Raw genomic sequence first — 17,366 nt, forward strand, 5'->3', positions numbered from 1 at the left:
CCAAAAGTCAGCTTGAGGAATTTGTATGCCCTTGTTTTGAGCTGTTTGATTGACGCAGGCAACAGGAACAGATATCCTTTAGGAAACATCTCATTTCCATATAAATGAACAAAGATATAAAAAGGCAGAGTGTCTGTAGCTTTTCGGTCTACTTGACTTTAAATTTCAGTTGTTGAGTAAATGGCTCACAAGGGGCGATGAAGATAACTAACAGTCTTTTGCCAAAATGACGCCCCCCCCCCTTTCATGTTTCACACATTTATAAACGAAAGAGTCTGTAAGTTTAACAAATTTTAATACTGGGGTATCCCTTCTGGATATTTCTCATGTAGTTAGATGCAAATGGAAAATTACAACAACATGTGGCTCTGGGGATTAGGTTTGATATTGTAGGTGTTTAAATCTTAATGCTGTTTTATTGTGAAATTAAATTTTTTATTTAGTGAAAATGAATCTCTCTTATGCCATTTTAAAGGATAATTTTCATTATAGTTCAACTATGATCTTTCCCAGTGTGTTGTCCTGTGAATTATTTTAGATTATACTCTCTCTTCCATCCCCCAAATCATAAATGAGATATTAAAGCGTTTGATTCAGAATGGAGCCCATTGAGACCCCTACCTGGTGACCAATCCCAACTTGATACTGAATTGCTAATAATTATTTTTGATTGGTTTTTGTTTTGCTAGCAACTTGAGGACGCATTCTATACAACAGCCCCATTAAATCCATATTTCTCTGAGACTATGTGAAATATACTATATCAAATCTTTGATATACCAAAATGACTACACCACCTTTTTTCCACTGACCTTCTCTATGAATGAATGAAATTAGGTCAGGTTGGTATGATTTGTGTGCGACTGTCTCTGTAGCTTACTACTTTTGTCCTTTTGTTCATTTAAGTACTGTCAAATCAACTATTTAAATGTTTTGTTTCTCACACATAGAAGTAAAACAATGGTTTATAATTCTCTGGGTCAATCCCTTGTCTTTCTTAGGCTAATGTAGTAATTAATATTTTCTCCAGCCCTCTGGGACTTCACACATTCATCATAAATGCTCTAAAAATATTTGACTTGTTTTTATCCATTAAGCATGGAGTACTTGCTTTCCATAGTAATAAGTCAAAATACATAATTATGTTTCCGTAGTATGTAATGTATACTTAAGTAATTCTGGATACTATATAGTGAGGCTTTAAATCTGCATTTCATTCTGTTAATGCACTTTAAAATTGCATAAAAATTCATGCAGGCAACAGATAAAGGGAATTGATGATTTTGGTTTGGATACTTATCTCCCTCTCCTCCTCCCCCCCCCTTTTTTTTAAAAACAGTCTAGTGAGACCTTCATTGGTCTTGCTACTTTGAACCATTCAGATTACCAATGTGTTCCTTTCTGAACATGCCTTATAATCTGACATCTCCCTTTTCCCACTCTGTGATTTTTTTCTTAAAGTATTCTGTTACTGTTATCTGTGGTGTTCCTTACATTTTGCTCTTTCCTCCCTTTATTGCAACCCAAAGACGTGTTTACACCTCTAAAAATGTGAATACAAGGGTATGATCTTGATGTAGAACATAAATGCCCCTGCCCTTTTCCCTTGCTCCCTCTCTTGAACAGGTCATACCCTTGTATATTCAGAAAGCCTTTGACAAGGCCCCATACCAAAGGCTCGTAAGTAAAGTAAGCAGTAATGGGGTAAAAGGGAAGGTACTCTCATGGATTAGTAATGGATTAAAAGACCGAAAACAAGGGGTAGGAATAAATGGACCATTTTCAGAATGGAGAGAAGTAAACAGTGGTGTCCCCTATGGATTTGCACCGGAACCAGTGCTGTTCAACCTATTCATGAATGATCTGGAAAAAGGGGTAAACAGTGGCAAAATTTGCAGACAATAACTATCCTGAGTAATTTTGTAAATCTAAAGCAGACTGCGAGGAGTTAGAAAGGATCTCACAAAACTGGGTAACTGGGCAACAAAATAGCAGATGAAATAGATAAATGCAAAGTAATGCACATTTGAAAACATAATCCCAATTATACATACAAAATGATGGCATCTAAATTAGCTGTTACTATTCAAGGAATAGATCTTGGAGTCATTGTGGATAGTTCTCTGAAAATTTCTGCTCAAGATGCAGTGGCCATAGGTGCTGGAACTAAGGGTGATGGGGGTGCTACTGCACCCCCTGTCTTGCAGTGATTTCCATCATTTACAGGATATAGTTTGATTCAATGGCCAACTGTACAAATTGTTCCAGCACCCCTGGCAGTGGCAGTCAAAAAAGCTAACAATGTTAGGAACCATTAGGAAAGGCATAGATTTTAAAACAGTAAATATTATAATGCTACTATATAAATGCATGGTATGCCAACATCTTGAACACTTTGTGCAGTTCTGATCATCATCTTAAAAAAATACATTAGAATTGGAAAAGGTACAGAGAAGGGCAACAATGATTCGGGGTATGGAACAGCTTCCATATGAGGAGAGATGAAAAAGACTGACTTCTCAGCTTGTAAAAGAAACTACTAAGGGGAGGATATGATAGAGGTCTATAAAATCATGAATGGTGTGGAGAAAGTGAATAAGGAAGTGCAAGAATGAGGGGTTGCCCAAAGAAATTAATAGACAGCAGATTTAGAACAAACATATGGAAGCACTTCTTCACACAATGCATAGTCAGCCTGTGGAACTTCTTGCCAGGGGATGATAACTATAACTGGGTTCAGAAAATAATTAGATTAGTTCACAGAGGGTAGGTCCTTCAATGGCCATTAGCCAAGATGGTCAGGGATGCAACCCCATGCTTTGGGTGTCCCTAGACTCTGACTGTCAGAAGATGGGCGTGGATGACAGGATGGATCACTTGAAATTGCCCTATTCTGTTCATTCCCTCTGAAGCACCTGGCAGTTGCCACTGTTGGAAAACCAGATACTGTGCTAGATGGACCATTGTTCTGAGCTGGTATGGGTGTTCTTATGACATTTCAGACAAGTATGATCCAGCCACCCACCATCTCTCTGCTATGTTACTCAAATTGTTCTCTTCATGTATTAAGATTTCTAGATCTTCCTGCTAATTTGACATATTTCTTGTGCTCATCTGATAAAGAAACATCTCAGATTTGTTTTAATGCTACTCCTACCTCTTATAGCCTGTGTTATCTCCTTGGTGCTTATTGTATTTCTAAATTCAGTTGAGATTTTTGCTTCCTAAACCCCAATTTGGTGATAATTCTATTCAGTGCCTGAGAGGGAGGAACCTGACTCAAATGGAATAATCACACTGGGTAAATGAGGAATGCGATATGACTAAAATTTTTTTTTATTCTACTTATTGGAATGTCCTAGTGTTTGCTGTTACCTTTGAAAATAAATGAGAGAGAAACTGATTTTTCTGTTAGACAGGTATTAATCAACGGGGAGTCTTTGTGATGTGCTGCGATTATTTTGGAAAAAGAATAAAAGTTCAAATAAAATAAGCAAATCAGTGCTAAGTACATAGGTCTACAAATAACCTTGTAAGAAATTGGAAAAGTGTAGTGACTTGAAAATGTTAATGTATTTTAAAACTTTTAGGAATTGCTCAGTGAAAGAGGAGGAAAATGATAATCACCTCATTTATGGTCTGAAATCAACTGGAGTTATAGGTGTCTAGCTCCTTTTAAGATCCCTTATGGCAGGAGTAGTAATCTCTCTGGTTTAATCTCATGGCAAGAACCTTTCCATTAAAAAAAATAAGGGTATTGTGAGGAAAGCATAAGTAGTAGAGATATGCCTATTCAAACCCCAGAATCCGAACACCTCCTAGTTTTGAAGTTCAGATGTGGCTGGTGTTTGGATGATGTGTAAGGACAATATAAATGCTGAGACCCGATGTTGCAGGATGGGCTCTTCTCTGTCAAACTGATTCCTACAAATGAAAGCCACAGACTTTTCCAGTTAAGAACATCTGATTCCTTTTTAAAATATATTTGAAAGATAACTAAATTGTTTTAATCTCTCAAGGCAAAATATCCAAACCAATTGAAATTCTGTGAACTGCTTTATTACAATTCATGATTTTACTAGAAACAAAACAAAAAACAATGTGTCGCTGGCCTCTGGCAGACACGGAGCTGTTATGTAATAATTTTATGAATGCTATATGTGATCTGTTCAGTGAGATCGTAACTGTATCACTTCGTTGGGTTATTGGGTTTTCTGGTGTGAATGTACTGGTTTAGTTTAATAGTGGGCTGTTGGAAAAACAAGCAGGAATCAACACAATAGCTCTAGGTAAGCAACTTCCCAACATACACTTGGGTGTGATTACAAGATTTATTTATTTTAAGACAATGGCTGAGCTATTAGCAGTGAAGATACTACTTCCAGGCTCCAACCAAAGGTTACACAGCGTTTTGCTTGGAGGTCAAAGGTACACTTAGGGTTTGTCCACATGGTGGGGTAATAGGGGGTTTGTATGGGGGTTTGATTTCTAAAGCACATTAATTGGTCTGTGTAGACGCTGCTGGTGCACACTAAACAGCACTACTTTAAGGTGCATCTGCAGGATGTACAGAGACCAGTTAATGTGTACCATGTTAGTGTGCTTTAGAAATCAGTCCCCCGGCCTGTAGAGTGCATTACTGCTCTGTAGACAAACCCTAACTGGTTAAAAAAGGCATTTTGAAGGGAGGGCTGGGGATGATGTCAGTGAACTATTTGTGCAGGGAACAGACTGATATGGACTTTGACAGGAACTGGAGTGGTATCTGAAGCCGTTGGGCCTTCTTGAGATCCCATGGGATGGTAAGCCTTAGGGAAGATAGGAATGTGTTTAGACTGCTTGTTCGAAGATCTTTTTTCTCTGAAATGCTTTGATTCTAGATAAACAAGGCTATCTGGATGTCATGAGTCATAACTCCCAAGGAGTGGAACTACAGGTAGTGAATCTTAAGTTGGGCATGCTTAGACAGTCACAGTTAGTACCAGGAGGCCTTGCAGCCCGAGATGCAGTCTGAGAGTGGGAGAATCACGTGATTCTTCTTCAAGTAGTGTCCCTATGGGTGCTCTACTGTAGGTGTGCTTGTGTCCCTGCGCTAATGATTGGAGAACTTTCTTAGCAGTATCAGTTAGGCCTGTACATGCACTGTCTCTCCTCATGCTGTGTCATGAGGCTAGTCAGCATGCCCCGGCTAACACCCCCCTCAGTTCCTTCTCAGCCACCCTTGGCTAGAGACAGAGCGATTTGCAGTCTATTAGGACCATTCCTTTAATTTGTATTTCTATAGTTAGTTAGCCTCCTAGTTCGTAGTTGAAGTTTTTCTTCTTTTCTTATTTTACCTTTAAAAAACTTTTTTTTTTTTAATAAAAGTTTAGTTTCTTTCCCTCTTTGGGGACCCTTTCCCCAATGGTGCATGCCAGGCTTCAAGAAGTGCTTCTCTCTTGCAAAGAGGCAATCCCTGGCACAGACAAGCACTCCCAGTGCATTTGCTGCCTCATGGAAGGCCACATTCAACAAAAGTGTTGTCTTTACCAGCAACTCAGGACCTGGTTTAGTAAGGAGAGAGAGCTCAGGCAGAAGGTTATCTTCATGGAGGTGGCGCTTCGACCCTCTCTGGACCCGCTCCAAGAATCACCTGGCAAAAAATGAGTCTTTCCCACAGCCCTCAAGGTCTTAAAGGCAGTGGGTCGAAGAAACAAGCCACTGATCTCTCTCTCAATTCATCAAAAAAGAGTGGGAAGTGCCTACTCCTACACTGAGCCCCGAGATAGCTGTAAATGTTCTCTGGCATTCTTGGTATCCTCTGTGCCGCTGGCACTGAGACCTTCTCAGTCTGGTACCCATGGCTCACGGAAATCCTCAATGGCAGATACCATTGACAAGCCTACGGACCCAATGGAAATGGGCACGGGCACAGAATTAACGGCACTGAGGGACAAAGACAGGAGTAAGCACGCCTATGAGAAGGCACCGGTACACAATCCTGCATCGGTACTGTCCTCGACACCTCATCCGGCACCAGAGCAACTGATATGGGCAAGATCCCCTTCACCCCGGTACCGCCAATGCCACCAAGTCATTCGGCACCACTGGAATTCCAACACTCCAGGGACTTCCATGTAACAGATGTACCGGGGTTTCCTTGGTGCTGGGATCTCCGCACAAAGTCTTTGCTTGGCGTGAGAATCTTTCCCACTGCCCTGTCATGTTTCCCCACTCTCCATTGAGGGAGCTGACAGTAAACCGGAGGAGGTGGCATCTCAGTATTCCTTACAGGCTTCCTACGGTACAGGCTCCCTACGGCCCAATGACAGCAGAGCAGTTGAGGATATCCTCAGATCGCACAACTACCACTATCTTGGTATGGCCATCAATATGCACCACCACTGACCTCTATGCCACCCACCCCTGTGGCCATACTGAGACTCTTGGGCTGCATGTCATTGCTGTGCCTCTTGAGCCTCTAGCCCCGCTCGAAAGCCTTTGAGGTGCACAACCTTTCGGCTGTGGCCTCCTGGGCTTCAGAACCTCTGAATTAAGTGATAGAGGAACAGGAAGGCAGCACTGAGAAAGAAGTGACCCCGAGGACCATTTCCTCCTCCTCCTCCCCAGATGAGCCTATTCTGCCTCGTCTCTGGTGGACGACTTTCTTCCAGGAGCTAGCGAAGAGAGTGATGGACATCCTCCAAATACGGCTACAAGAGGTCAAGGACACCCACCATCGTCTTCTTGACATACTCCACTCTATCCTCTTTCTCAACGATCTCTCTACTGTTACCCGCTCAATTTAAGGCACCCCGCCTATGCCCTACTGAGGGCTCAACGCATGACCTGGTCAATTTAGGGCACCCTGCCTATACTCTACCGAGGGCTCAAGGCGTGACCCAATCAATTTAGGTACCCCCCACCCTTTCCCTTCTGAGGGCTCAGGATATAAGGCACCTATCCTTACCAACAAGGCTCAGAAAGAAACCTGGTCAATTTAAGTACCCGCCCTTTCCCTCGGGGCTCAGGGCTCTATGGGTTTGTGGAACCTTTTCCCAGTGAAAGAGCCTTACATAGTTGTGCTCTAAACATCTATTAACAACTCACACAGAATACATAGACCAAGTAAATCTCTTATGCTCACCACTCCCAATATACAGACAAATTTCACCCGATGGCCAGTCAGGATTCATTCCTCTGGGGCTTCCAGGCGATGCCTCTGCATGTCATGGTTGTGCAGAGGGGTTAGAGTTCCAGCAGCTTGATGTTGAACCGCAGTCTGGAAATGGTTCCCAAAGATCATTGTTTTTCATTTTCATTATATAGGTAAAGCTAGCTCCCTCCTTCAAATTTACTAAACCTATCACATTATCTCACACTCCTAAATAACAAAAATTTTAACCAATTACGCACTGGCATCTATGTGTCGTCCTTGCTGCCCAAGTTCTTTACATTTTATCTTTCATGCCCAAATTGTAACTTAATTGTGACCTTTTCTATTTGTGCAGCTGGTCAGCATAAAACGCTGGTCAGAGCTTATCTTGCCAATTGTTGAGTCTCTGTATCCTCCCTAATTTCCAAGCGTCTTTACAACCTTGGTGGTTATAACTCTTGTTAGGGACATTCCTGAGGTGGGGGTGCTTTATCAGCAGCAGAACATTCTTTTTTTTTTTAAAATTTTAGTGGTGAACTCCCTGAGTTTCACTGAAGGCTGGTTTAATATGGGGGGGTGGGGGGAGAGGGAGTTGATCAGGTCTCAGGCCTACACTACCTATAAACGAGGCCATTCTAGACCCAGCAAAAACCTTCTGGCAGACCCCCAGTGTTGGTGGCACCTACCTGCAAGTAGGTGGACAAAAAAATTATCTCCCAGTAAGGGAAACTGAATTAGTCTTCCACACAACTCCACCATGGTGGACACCATTAACTCCCGCGGCCATCAACATCAGATATGGTCTACTTGCTGTGACAGGGACTGGAAGCATTTGGACTTTTTTGGGAGGAAGGCTTACTCCTCAGCCACACTTCAGTTTCGAATCCCCGATTACCAACCCTTCATAGCGAAATAAGACTACATAAATTATTCAAAACTGAATGACAAACAGCTGCCCAAGTTGCATTGTGACCAATTTAAGGCCATCATTCAGGAAGGACAGCTAGTAGCAAAGACAATGCTACAATCTGTCCTTGATGCAGTTGACATTGTGGCCAGGTCCATTTCAGTGGCAGTGGTGATGGGGTGCGCATCTTGGCTCCATCTCTCAGGCTTCCCAAAGGAGGTACAGTCAACTATCGAAGATTTTCCCTTTGAGGGCAGTAAGCTCTTCGTGGAGAAGACCAATGCCTCTCCTCACACCTTGAAGGATTCTCAGGCCACTCTCTGGTTGTTGGGCATCTACATGCCAGAAGACGAAGTGGGCATTCACCCACGAAAGCTTATGCTCCAATACATCTGTTAGTCTTAAAGGTGCCACAGGACTCTCTGTTGCTTTATGCCAGAAGAGGAATTTAGTCCATAGCCCCAATATAAGCCTCACACCTTACAATACCCTGCTGAATGCTGCTACGAGCCTGAGGCCTGGTCTACACTGGGGGAGGGAGGGGGGAATCGATCTAAGTTACGCAACTTCAGCTACGTGAATAACGTAGCTGAAGTCAATGTACTTAGATCTACTCACCGTGGTGTCTTCACTGCGGTAAGTAGACTGCTGCTGCTCCCCCGTCGACTCTGCCTGCGCCTCTTGCACCGGTGGAGTACAGGAGTTGACGGGAGAACGCTCGGGGGTCGATTTATCGCCTCTAGACTAGATGCAATAAATTGACCCCCGCTGGATCGATCGCTGCCCGCCGATCTGGCGGGTAGTATAGACATACCCTTAGAGGAAGAAAACTAAATTTTTGAGGCATAAATCATCTGGCCTGCAATCTTCCTTGTCCCAGCCATCCATGTCCAAGCACCAATTTTGACAGGTTGGTTGAAATGCCAATGGACCCCTCCTCCCCCCAACTGCTACAACTGACCACCATTACCCACCCATTTGGCCACTGGTTAACAGCATTCCGCAGCACCAGGGAATGCATAACATCAAATAGATAAGTCCTAGACATTGTTCACAATGGAAAAAACATCGTTATTCATTTTACCTCCCTACTCCCTCCACAACACCTGTCTCCGTCCCTCTTCAGGGCCCCTTCTATAGAGTTTACTATGACAAGAGGTAGATTGCCTCCTCCAGTCTGTTGGGCTATTCAGCACTGACAGTTCTCATTAAATGTGTCCTTTCCATGATATGCGGAAGAGAGGACAAAAGAACCACATTTTAAAATAATTCTGATCATCTTGCTCATAAAGTCTTTTGGGAACCGAAACTTATGGGTTTTCCTACATCTTTTGCAGTGATATAGCTGACGAGAAATGAGAATCATGTTTGAGTGTCTGATTGCTGGACATCTGGGCAGCAAACTACCACCCTTTAAAAGCCATGCAAAATTTGAATTACTGTACTAGCTTTGTGTGTTCTGACTGCTTCCATGGCAACTATGGTGCTTTTAATTTATTTATGAAAGTGCCCAAAATACTTTTAACTGGGCATTAACTCTTGTGATTCAGCTTTTTTTCAAAAAGAATATTAAAGCAAGTTCTCTGGTAAGGAGTTTCTGAAGAGGAAGCATCCCAATCTGTGTATAAGTAACTTAAAAGAACCCAAGACTACTGGGATGCATGGATGAAGAGAACAATTTTGGAGAAATGAGTTGCAAACCATAGAAGTAGAATACATGAAGGTCAGAGCAAGTAATTTAAGAAAAATATGTTTTTAAAAAAAAGATGGTATTTAAAATATCCCTGATCTCCTTCCTCTGCATGATGATTCTATATATTCATGCAAAACAATTAAACTTTTTTAAGTGTCCTGTTAAATACTGGGTAACCTAATAGACTGGTAATGGAGCCATAATGGTGGTAGCTATATTGGCAGTAACCAAATATCAATATCCTCTGATATATGGAGTAGTGTTGTGGCCATGTTGGTCCCAGGAGACAAGGTGAGTGAGATAATATATTTTATTGGACCAACTTCAGTTGGTGAGAGAGACAAGCTTTTGAGTTTACACAGAGTTCTTCTTCAGGTCTGGGAAACGTATTTAGGTCTGGTCAACACTACCGATCTATATCGGTATAACTGCATCGCTCAGGGGTGTGAAAAATCCACACCCGATAGCAATGTAGTTGTACTGACCTAAACTCCTGTGTAGAGAGCGCTATGTCGGCAGGAGAGCTTCTCCTGCCGATGTAGCTACCGTCTCTCAGGGAAGTGGATTAGCTACACTGACGGAAGAGCTCTCTCCTGTCAGCGTAGAGCGTCTTCATTAAAGCGCTACAGTGCATCTGCGCCGATGCAGCTTTTTAAGTGTACATTTGCCCTCGGAGTGTCACAGCTAAATAAAAGGTGCCGCAGATTCCTTAGCATAAGTGGTTAACATAGGTTTCAAGGGACCTTTCAAGGTGAAGTGGCCCATTAATACCCCTTCAATCATAAAGGGGAAGAGAAGGAAGGGGAAAAGGTATCTGGGAGGGGTTGTTAGTAGGTTATAGATTGTTGTAATAAGCCATAAATCCAGTGTCTCTGTTCAGTCAATGATTTTTAGTTTCTAGCAAAGTTATGAATTTAAGCTCTCAGAATTGTCTTCTGAAAGTGTTGTGCAGGTTTCCTTTGAGGATGAGGACTGATAGGTTAGATAAAGTGATCACTTTGTAAAAAGTGTTCACCCACAGGTGACATGGTGTTTGTCTTTTATCGTTTTCCTGCGTAAGTTCATGTGACTCTATGGTTTCACCCACATAGTAGTTGTTGGGGCATTTAGTGCACTGGATGAGGTACACCGCATGTGTAGGACCCAGGGTGTGACGGGTTGGGTCACAGAAACCCCTTTGGGACTGCCACGTGATGTGCCTAGACTACCTCTGAGCCCGTTTTCCCTGCCAGGTTGGGACTTCAGTACCTTGCCTTGTTTGAGCCAGACATGCTTGTCTGCTGCAAACACAGATCAAGTCTGAATGACGTCCCCCACAAGCTGCAGGCTTAAGTGAAAACAGCTTAAGAAGTGCTCCTGTCTCCAACATTCAGATATCCAGCTCCCAATGGGGTCCAAACCCCAAATAAATCCGTTTTACCCTGTATAAAGCTTATACAGGGTAAACTCATGAATTGTTCGCCCTCTATAACACTGATAGAGAGAGATGCACAGCTGTTTGCCCCCTCCCCGGCATTAATACTTACTCTGGGTTAATTAATAAGTAAAAAGTGATTTTATTAAATACAAAAAGTAGGATTTAAGTGGTTCCAAATAATAACAGACAGAACAAAGTAAATTACCAAACAAAATAAAATAAAACACGCAAGTCTAAGCCTAATACAGTAGGAAACTAAATGCAGGTAAATCTCACCCTCAGAGATGTTCCAATAAGCTTCTTTGACAGACTAGCCTCCTTCTAGTCTGGGCCCAATCCTTTCCCCTGGTACAGTCCTTGTTCCAGTTCAGGTGGTAATTAGGGGATTTCCCATGACTGCAGCCCACTTTGTTCTGTTCCACCCCCTTTATATATCTTTGGCATAAGGCGGGAATCCGTTGTCCCTGTCTGGGTTCCAGCCCCTCTTTCTAAATGGAAAAGCACCAGGTTAAAGATGGATTCCAGTTCAGGTGACATGATCACATGTCACTGTAAAACTTCATTACCCACTTCCCAGCACACACGTATACAGGAAGACTTGCAAGTAAACAGAGCCATTTACAGCCAATTGTCCTGGTTAATGGGAGCCATCAAGATTCCAAACCACCATTAATGGCCCACACTTGCATAACTACAATAGGACCTCAGAATTATATTTTATATTCCTAGTTTCAGATACAAGAATAATACATTCATACAAATAGGATGAACACACTCAGATCATAACCATTTCAGAGACATGTTATATGGCATATCTAGCATAAAACACATTCCAGTTATGTCCTATTTACACTCATAAGCATATTTCTATAAAGCATTATGGGGTGCAACATCACACCGGGATCTTGAATGTATATTGTAGAGTGTGTTGATCATTGTAGTAGTGGAGATACATCTGCAGGTTTTGCATCTGTTGTTCTGGTGCCATCGTAGTTCTCATTTGTGATGACTACATTAACTGGGACAACCAACCGTTATTCGACACCACTTACTATAAAGAACTGAAAGAAGAGCACACACCACAATTTACCTAGGAATTTAATGATATCGTCAAATCCTTCCTTCCCCAAACAACTCAAAGAGAAACGCTACAAATTCAGCCCCAAAGAAGCCACCTGTGACAGTCTGGACCCCATATTTACCCCCAGCACACTACTGTAATAATCGTTTTGTACAAAGTATGCCTTGTGAGGTATCATTTGAAAACTCATAATTTCCTGATCAATATTGTCCTGATAAAATGTGTGGCAACATTGGATGTAAAATTACAAGATTCCACTGTGTGGTGGTACTAAGCATGTTCCAAGTCTGAGGAGCAGCCAATCCAGTTCCTCTTAGGCTATGTCTTCACTACCCGCTGATCCGGCGGGTAGCAATCGGTCTATCGGGGATCGACTTACCGCGTCTAGTGAAGACGCGGTAAAATCGATCCCTGATCGCTCTGCCGTCGACTCCGGAAATCCACCTCGGCAAGAGGCGGCAGCGGAGTCGGCGGCAGCACGGCAGCGGTCGACTTTCCCGCGTCCTCACCGCCAGGTAAGCCGACCTAAAATACGCAACTTCAGCTACGGTATTCACGTAGCTGAAGTTGCGTATCTTAGGTCGGACCCCCGCTGTAGTGTAGACCTAGCCTTAGAGTGCTTGCTCATGTACATTCCATATTAGGTGTGTGTGCTTGCCACATGCACTGATGCCAGAAAATTTTCTCTCTGCAGTATCTGTAGGGGACCGGCTCTGGTGCCCCCTGGAGTGGCACCCGCATGGCATGGTATAAGGGGCGCCACTGGCTCCTCCCATCCTCAGTTCCTTCTTGCCACCAATGATGGTGCTGGAACTTCTGCTGCTTCGGCTAGCATTGTTTTGTTCTCTGTTCTTGCGAACTTTGACAACCTGTAATATAGTTGTACATAATTAGTAGTTTCTTAGTTACCCTAAGTAGAGTAGTAGTCCTCAAACCCTTCGTTAGTCCCGAACGGGACTCAGCCGTGGGTGGGGCATGCCCCGGTCCCCAGGCTTTAAGCCCTGCGATCACTGCAAACAGCCTATCCTCATCAGCGATCCACATACTAGCTGCCTAAGGTGCTTAGCCGAGGGGAACATAAGTAACAAGTGCCATATCTGCAAGTCTTTTAAACCTAGGATGAAGGAGTGTGATATCCATTTGAAAGTGTTCTAAATGGATTTGGCACTCACTCTGGCACCACAGCAGCGGTCTGACTCCTCACCGAGCACCGCGGCCTCCATGCAGAGTGCTCTGCTGGCGCCGTCTACAAGGCGGCACTGGTCCCCCTCCACGGCTCCGGTCTAGAATCATAGAATATCAGGGTTGGAAGGTACCTCAGGAGGTCATCTAGTCCAACCCCCTGCTCAAAGCAGGACCAATCCCCAACTAAATCATCCCAGCCAGGGCTTCGTCAAGCCTGACCTTAAAAACCTCTAAGGAAGGAGATTCCACCACCTCCCTAGGTAACCCATTCCAGTGCTTCACCACCCTCTTAGTGAAAAAGTTTTTCCTAATATCCAACCTAAACCTCCCCCACTGCAACTTGAGACCATTACTCCTTGTTCTGTCATCTGGTACCACTGAGAACAGTCTAGATACATCCTCTTTGGAACCCCCTTGCAGGTAGTTGAAAGCAGCTATCAAATCCCCCCCTCATTCTTCTCTTCTGCAGACTAAACAATCCCAGTTCCCTCAGCCTCACCTCATAAGTCATGTGCTCCAGCCACCTAATAATTTTTGTTGCCCTCCGCTGGACTCTTTCCAATTTTTCCGCATCCTTCTTGTAGTGTGGGGCCCAAAACTGGACACAGTACTCCAGATGAGGCCTCACCAATGCCGAATAGAGGGGAATGATCACGTCCCTCGATCTGCTGGCAATGCCCCTACTTATACAGCCGAAAAAGATTGTGAGGGGAAGATCTCCTACCTCCTGTAAGGGAAAGGAGAGGGCTGGGGGTGAGTTTCGGCCTGTGCCTGGCAGCTCAACGCCCCTCTTGGGAAGTCAGGCCCCAGCTCAAGTTGAGCGGTGCAACCCATCCCACACTTTGCCTGTGACTTCAGATAGCAGCGCAGGCCCCGGCCAGCTTCAGGTGCCGTCGATGCCCAGAGCCCTTCAAGCAGCTCAGGAGATCCTGACGACACCAGCTCCAGCAGTACCCCAGTCTCAGGGAAAACCCGCGCCGGGACCTGTGTGTCCCCCCTCCCCCACCCAGCAGCACCGTTCCCCATCAAGAGGGACGTCCCGCCATCGCTTGCCCGTCCGAAGGTGTCACGCCTCAGGACTAGAGAGGCAGGCTCAGCGGAGCCCTCTTCGGTCGCTGCACAGAGGGCACCGATCGAGGGACTCAAGGCGTATCTCACCAGTAGATTGGCGCAGACCCTCTGAGGCACGCGCCACCCGGCAAGAACTTCCGGGCTGGCTCCGACTGCCTTCTAGGGCCTGGTACCCAGTCACAGGACCGATTGAGGATCAGAGATCGCAGATCTCCGGGCCTTCATTGCCCTACTCCTCTAGCAGTAGGTCACCCTACTTGGGAAGATCCTCCCAGCAACTGGCCCGTAATAGCTCCCGGTCCCGTTCGAGTAGCACGAGGCATGGATCGCCGGGTCTCCAATGCAGATCCGCCGAGTGTCATCGGTCCCAGAGATCCAGTCCAAGACGCCCATCTTGCTCGCTCGGACAGGTCGGCTTCGGGACTCAGTGACCGGCACCAGTCGGACAAGAGCCACCGCTCTACCTGGTCGTGGTCACCCGGTACCGACTGCTCCGTTTATACCTTCGGCATGGAGCGAGGCTCCCTGACCACGGGACAAGCCCCGGTACCTGGGTCTTTACATCTCAGCCCCGGCATGTAAGCAGTTCAAACTGCAGCAGCCACAGGGCCAGGGGAGTCCGCCTCGGCAGGACCAGCCCCACAGACGAGCCAAGGTCTGCAGCCACCCGCGTCCACCCTCTCCACAGTCAGGCTTGACCAGTGCCAAGCAAGGGGCCAAACGGTCATTTTGAGGGTACTCCCAAGGGCGACCTACCAGACTATTCCCCAGATCCATCTGTCCCAGTGTTCTCCAACTGCCTTTCCCTTTTCCTCCCTGCTTAGACCGCTATGACTGATGGGTCCTCAGTACAGTGGAGCAGGGTTATATCCTACAGTTCCTTTCTACCCACCTTCTCACCCACCTTCCCCATCCCTCTTCAGGGACCCTTTCACAAGAGTCTCCTTGCGCAGGAGGTAAAGGGGTTGCTACAGCTGCGTGCGGTGGAGGAAGTTCCTCTCGAATACAGGAACAAGGGGTTCTATTCCCTGTACTTTTTAATCCCAAAAGCCAAGGGCGTTCTACAGCCCATCCTGGATCTGCAAGACCACAACAAATACCTAAAGAAGTTAAAAGTTCAGCATGGTTTCCCTGGCTTCTATTCCCTCCCTGGATCTGGGAGGCTGGTATGCTTCCCTCGACCTGAAGGATGCATACTTCCGCATAGTGATCTTTCAAAGACATAGACGCTTCCTCCAGCTTACAGTGGGGCCCCACCACTAGCAGTTTGCGGTCCTCCTGTTCGGCCTGGCAACATCACAGAGAGTGTTTACCAAGTGCATGTTGGTGGTAGCGGCTTACCTCAGGCGCTGGGGTATCCAGATCTACCTGTGCCTCGACAACTGGCTCATCAAAGGCAGCTCCAGGTCTCAAGTCCAAAGGGATGTTGCCCTGTTCAAGCCATGTGCCGCTCTCTAGGCCTACTGGTGAGCGACAAAAAGTCAACATTAGTGCTGGTGCAGAGGATAGAGTTCATCAGAGCGGTCCTTGACTTGACCTGTAGCAGGGCGTTCCTGCTGCTGGACAGGTTCCATGCGTTGATGAACCTCATCATGGAAGTCTCCGCGTTCCCTTTGACCACAGCCAGGGTCTGTCTGCGCAAGCCGGGTCACATGGCAGCATGCACTTATGTGGTCCGCCATGCGAGGCTCCGGATGCAGCCCCTGCAACAGTGGCTGGGAACGGTCTATTCCCAGTCCCGGGACCCCATGGAAAAGATCATTACCATTCCTCGGCGATACTAACCTCGCTGCAATGGTGGACCAACTGCGTGACAGTCCTGGAGGGGGTTCCGTTCGACAACCACCCTCACTCCATTGAGTTGGTGTCGGACACCTCGGACCTCAGTTGGGGTGCGTACCTCGGCGACCTCAAGAACAGGGAATGTGGTCCCCAGAGGAGTCAAAGTTGCACATAAACGTCAAAGAGCTCCAAGCAGTCTGGCTGGCGTGCGGAGTCTTTCTGCCCCACCTGTCGGGCAAGGTGGTATGAGTCCTGACAGACAACACAGCCTTGACGTTCTACATCAAGAGGCAAGGGGGAATGTGCTCATCGGCTCTCTGTCAAGAGGCACTCCATCTATGGGACTTCTGCATCAGCCACGAAATCCACCTGGAAGCTTGTCACTTTCCTGGTGTCAAGAATACGCTGGCGGACCAGCTCAGCAGGGACTTCTCCTCTCACGACGAGTGGTCGCTCCATCTAGAGGTAGCCTGCATGATCTTCCAAAGGTGGGGAACTCCCCAAGTGGGCTTGTTTTCTACCAAACAGAATAGGAAATGCCACTGGTTTTGCTCTTGGCAAGGTCTGAGCACACACTTCCATTAGAGTGCATCTTGTGGCATCTCTGCTTTTCACCCACCGATGCAAGGACATACTGTGTTTTCCCATGACATGTCGGTCAGATTCTTGAGAGGGCTCAAGAGACTCTTCCCGCAGATATGGACTCCTGTCCTGCATTGGGATCTTAGCTTGGTCCTCTCTAGGCTCACGTGCCCACCCTTTGACTCGCTGGGTTCCTGCTCCTTTTCCCACCTGTCATGGAAGGTCGCTTTCCTGGTGGCGGTGACGTCGGCAAGACGGGTCTCTGAAATTAAAGCCTTGACCTCAGAACCGCCATACGCTGTCTTCTACAAAGACAAGGACCAGTTGCGGCTCCATCCGGGTTTCTTGCCAAAGGTGGTAGCTTCCATATGAGCCAGGACATCTTCCTTCCAGTGTTCTGTTCGAAACCGCACAAGACCAGTGAAGAGAGGCGTCTTCACGCGCTGGATGTCTGAAGGGCCTTGGCTTTTTATTTAGAACGTACCAAGCCTTTCCGTAAATCAACTCAACTCT

The 17,366-nt window shown here is 45.8% G+C and overlaps 1 protein-coding gene across 1 annotated transcript in view; it reads left to right on the forward strand.

The window, feature by feature from the left end:
- BCKDHB (branched chain keto acid dehydrogenase E1 subunit beta) overlaps positions 1–17,366 on the forward strand; it is a 258,498-nt gene that overhangs the window by 22,700 nt on the left and 218,432 nt on the right. The window lies entirely within an intron of this gene.

The sequence above is a fragment of the Emys orbicularis genome, chromosome 3, assembly GCF_028017835.1.
Source record: "Emys orbicularis isolate rEmyOrb1 chromosome 3, rEmyOrb1.hap1, whole genome shotgun sequence".
NCBI lineage: Eukaryota > Metazoa > Chordata > Testudines > Emydidae > Emys > Emys orbicularis.